Source organism: Mobula birostris, chromosome 22 (assembly GCF_030028105.1).
Source record: "Mobula birostris isolate sMobBir1 chromosome 22, sMobBir1.hap1, whole genome shotgun sequence".
Taxonomy (NCBI): Eukaryota; Metazoa; Chordata; class Chondrichthyes; order Myliobatiformes; family Myliobatidae; genus Mobula; species Mobula birostris.
The window spans coordinates 47262972-47268567 of NC_092391.1; positions in this window are offsets into that span (position 1 = coordinate 47262972).

Sequence of the window (5596 nt, forward strand, 5' to 3'; positions counted from 1 at the left end):
CCTAAGTGTGGCCTTTTGTCTGATTGCTCCTGAAATATCTAATACTTGAGGGCATACATTTAAGGTAAGGAGGTCAAGTTCAAAGAAGACGTGCAAGGCAAGTTTATTTACACAGAGAATGGTGGGTGCCTGGAACACATGTCCAGGAGCAATGGTGGAGGCAGATACAATAGGGGTGTTTAATAGACTCTCTTAGATAGGGACATGGACACACAGAGGATGGAGGGATATGAATGCTGTGCAGGCAAAAGGGATTAGACATCCTTATCTTAATTAGTTTGGCATAACATTGTGGGCTGACAGGCCTTTTCCTGTGCTGTAATGCTCTAAAAGTTTAATCTCATGTTATTTTAATCATCATTCATGCAAAGAGTCTTTCATCAGTCATTTTCACTCTACTGTCTGCCAAATGTTTTGAATTCATACCAAGAAAATTGTATTTTTGGGTTCATTTATTTATCTTGGCTTTTCCTTTCTTACTATAAACTTTTCTTGAAGTGAATGCACTATGAGATAATCAGATACAATAACGCTGCTATCAAAAGTAGTTACTCCCCTGAGACAGTTGTCATTCGTTTAGTCTCTGGCATAGTGCAAGGCATTCCCTGAGTAACAGGGCAGAGATAACCCTGGGACTCACGGAAAACATTAAAATCCATGCTGGAACAGGTGCAATGAAAGAGATTCCAGGCCCTTTTCCTAACAGGTAGGGCATTGCTTCAAGCTAGGTGACCCTGTCCCTCCTCCATATATCCTGGCTAGAATGTGCATTCACTGTAACAAGTGGGAATCCAGGCATGGATAGCATGTAGCTCAAAGGATTGCATCAGTGGAACTCAAATATATAAACATTTCAGGAAGATGAAACGTTATCCGTCTCTATTCAACATCGCATAAACAAAATGAATTTCATCATTGAATCACAGTGTGCATGCAATTGTGTCATCCTCAAAAAAAAAGTAACAGAGAGCTCTGGCTTTCATTTTCCTTCACAGTTTGAGGATATCGAACCCCCCCCCCCCCCATCCTTCCACTCTCTGCCACTGCACCCCTCCACCATTCTTCCCCTAACTTTCACTCTTACCTGTAATCTGCAAATTCAACACCAGCTAAAAGGGAAACACATGTCCTCTGAATGATTCAGCTGCAGCCTGGTCACTTGATTCCCACATTGCTTCACCAAAGGAATCCAGATGTTATTAATTCGTCCTTTAAGAATATGTGAACCAATCCAGTCTCACCACCTTTCACAACAGGATGAAGCAAGAGTTTAAGTGCATGGGAACACCAGCAATGGCGTTTTCTGCCACAAGCTTCAGAACTCCCGACTCGGATGTACATCACCATCACCAGAATCTAGATCCTAGAACTCGAGGCAACAGAACAATGAGAGCAATGCACAAAATGCTGAAGGAGCTCAGTTGGTCTGACAGCATCTATGGAATGGAGAGGGACAGTCAACAGTTCAGGTTGAGACCCTTCATCAGGACTGGAATGAAAGTGGGGAGATAGCCAGCATAAAAAGGATGTTCGGGGTACATGACAGTGGGTGGACGCAGATCAGGGAATGCTGGTAGGTGGCGGGGGTTGGGGAGAGTGAGAATGATGTAAGAAGCTGGGAGAAGATAAGAGAAAGTAACAAAAGACTGAAGAAGATGGAATCTGATGGCAGAGGACAGTGGGGCATGGAATAAAGGAAGGAGCTGGGGAGGATGGTCAGTGCGAAAGCAGGTTCAGCAAAAGAATGAGAAGAGTTCAAGAAGGCAGTTCTCCACCACCTTCTCAGACACAACGAGGGATGGGCAATAACTCCTGGCCTTGTCAGGATGCCCCCATCCCAAACACTGAATATACTTAAACAAAATCATGTAAAGAAACAGAAAACATGCAGAGAGTACCAGGTTTAAGTAGGAATTGTGAAAGATGCTTGAAACCATATGGATATTTTTAAGGTATTCCACAGCCCATGCTTTACAGAAAAAAAGCTTTTTGTTCTCTTACATAAATAACTTATTGTAAGGTACTTCGCACAGAAATATTTCAAAGTGATCTGAAACATGCCAACTGAGCCTATTGAATGCAATAATATTGCTGACAATTAAAGAGATACGTTGTCTGAAAACCATTGCATACAGTATTAACTGGAGCAATTCGATGAACATATGATGAATTCATACTAAATCCATAGGGATTTTATTTAAAGTAACAGCAAGTCAAGTGAAAAAGAAACTATTGGAAACTCAGTAAGTCAGGCAGCATTTAATGGAGAGGGGAACAGAGTTAATGATTTAGGTCAATGGCTTTTAGTTTGTTCACCTGCACTGCATTCCTCTGTAACTGTAACACAGTATTCTGCTTTCTGCTTTTCTTTTTGCTTCCTCCAAATACATTCTTGTCTATGGAACAGTCCACCTGGATGGTATGCAAACAAAGGTTTTTCATTGCATGTCGGTACATGTGACTATAATCAGGGGTTCAGTGCTAATTTTTTAGGTCCCGGAGCTGAAAAAATGGTTGCCATTTCCTATATCCTTTCTATATATATGTCACACCCAACTTCTGTACCAGCTCATTTTGTATACTGGGCAACTTCCTTGCCCCATTCATGTAATGAGCAGGTACACAAATTGGGTATGACATATATATATGAATAGGGCTTCTTATAATGTTAAGCACCAAACCAAGATGAAAGAAATATATGAATTCCAGAGCTCCACAGAAGTATAGTGATAGTTAAGAGATTAACAAGATTATAGCCTATCACTACATCTCTGTGTATACCTGGTACAATAAAACATATAATACTTAATTTAATAATATGACAAAGTATTGCACGGTTGCACTCACTAATTGTCATAAAATTATCGAGCAAGTAAAGAAAAAGATAGTAATCATGTATTTTACCAATTTAAAAGTAATTACCTACTTACCAAATGCCACCAATGAGAAGTTTCACAATGATTTCCACAAAGGATCAGGCATAATATGTGTTTGGGGATCTGAAGCAACTCTTGTCCTGGTGTCATCTGCTGATCTGTGGTACCGCAGCGATGATGTGACATACGGCTCAGGATTCCACTGAACTAGAGAAGGTCCGTGCAGTTTAACAAACATAAATACTGATACATGGTTTATGAGAATTATTGAGCGTGCTGTTGTTATTATAAAGTTCATGTGACTGAATCCTCTCTCACACTCAGCAGTATTAAAAGGAATAACTTATGAACAGCTCAGTAATGGGCGTAAATCTTGGGGGATGCGGTGTCCACGATCCTCCACATAATCTCTGAAGGCATTTATTACAGAGGAAGAAGAAAGCTTAAACCTCTTACAGAGAGATGATATTGCAGCTTCTCCATAATTAGGCGGTATTTCAGCAGGCCAGTTATCTTCATCAAGGACACACATTTCATTTAGCAGGGATTTATACATACTTTGAGGTTTAGAAGTTTGAGAACCTCTCAAGGATGTTGCCTTGAACATATGGTGCTGCAAATTGTTTATAAGACTAGTAAGAAACCGTAGATAATTATTGGAGACAATTTTGTTGTTGCTTGTTAAGGTAATTTTTCCAAACTTCCCCTTTTCAATTGCCTCTTGAGCTTTTATAGTTTTTGTATCAGGTTGCTCTTTCAGTCCATGCAGTGATCTTATGCTCCATTGGATCAAAATTTGTCTGCATAAACAATCATAGTAGTGCATTTCCGTAAACACTCTGACAGTAAACCAAGTTCACGCAACGTGTCAAACATTAGAGCTAAGTCCAATAGAAACTATTCTGAAGAGAGTCTTTTCAACAGTCCTTCATAGGTTTTTCTGTCACTCCCAGATCTTGTTTCATCCTTCATTGCTTTTCAAAATGAAAACACAGTGCTTCATAATTTTGCCACACTGCTGAAACTGTTCGAAACAAGCTAGCTACCCACCTGGTGCCCAGAACACGGCCGATTTTGCAAATTTGTCGTTCAAGTTGAGAAGCACATTCAGACAGTTCCTTTTGATTTAGAGGTGATCTACTGTAAACAGAGTACAATTTGTCCATAAATGATTGAAAATGATTTATTCCATGAACTTTTCTCACCAAATCACCTATTGCAAGTTCTAATCTGTGATTAAGCCAGTGCCAAATAATCACATCAGGGTAATGTTTCTTGAGAATTGAGGCAACACCAGACTGGACACCAAGCATTACGCTCGCCCCATCACTAGCAAATGCTACAAGGTTCTGTTTCAAGTAAGAGTCATCAAACCCATGGTTATTGAGACAGTTCAATAGATGCTCAGCAATAGTTGCAGCTTTCTGATCAGGCAGTTCAATTAGATCTAAAAACATAAAATGGGGATCACCTTCCTCATCACGTTCACATTTCAAATAAACTATTAGGGCGGTCTTAATGCTGAGGCTTGTTGATTCATCAAAGAGAACAGAACATTTGCCATTTATCTGCTTGATACGCTGGCAAATTTTCTTTTCCATATGTGATTATGTGATTAATTATCTCTGCAGCACTAGTGCGGAAATGCAGTCCAATTCCAATGTCAATACCATTTTTTTTTTGAAGTTCCAATAAGCCAAAGTGATCAGAGTATGATCTGTAATTCTGAGCTAAATAATATGCAGAAAGAAAAATTGAACAAGTTGCCTTTAGATGCGAAGCATTCATGGTGTCACATAATTTTCCAAGAGCATCTTCACTAGCTGTATTTTCAACACTTGGAGCAGCAGTGTGAGCTTTTGATAGTTTGTGATCAACACTTTTTTTTTCTGAGACTTCAAGCGTGTACTTCGATCGGCTCCGTAATCAGATACTTGGTACATCTGCCCTGCCGATTCTCTAAGATCTTTAAGTTCTTGAGGCTGTAGTGCTTTACATAGCCAGCCAGCCATCCCTTACTAGCCTTAAACTCTTTCCTCTCGCTCTACTCAACCCCCTCACTTTAGTGCTCATAGAGGCTCAGTGCTTTCTCACGCATCATTTTGCCATCAACAGGGATATGCTTCTGTGACATGTCCTCCAGCCACACACTTAATGCTAACTCAGTCTTTGCAAGCATTTTATCACGAACCAGAGAGACCATTTTTGCCATTGTAGGGGTAGCACTGACACTTCCACGAATTTCAGCTTCTTTCTGCTTTATTGTGCAAATGCTCGACTCGTTCTTACCGATCTTACAGCCTACTTCGGCAAGTGACATGCCACTTTTCAAAAGGTCTAAGATCTTTATTTTCTCAGCGAACAATGCTCAAATGAGTGCTGGAGAGGGACTGAGGATCTGTGAAATAGCGGGAGGCTACAGCAGGGTATGCTGGGACAACGGGTCGAGCGAGGAGGAATTTCACAAAACAGTCACAGCTCCAGGATTTCACCAAAAGCAATCAAATATCCTAATGTTATTAGTGGTATTTTCCCCACCAGCCACCAACCCCTCTCCTCAATCCCCCGCTTCTGTAAAATTCCCTCTATTTAATATGTGGCCTCTGTTAAATTCCCCTCTTGTTTATTTTGACTTTTTTTACAGATGTGTCGGAGCAGTACTCCGGTGTGCTCTGGTAGCACTGTACCCCTGACTATAACAAACCAATACCAATACAAAA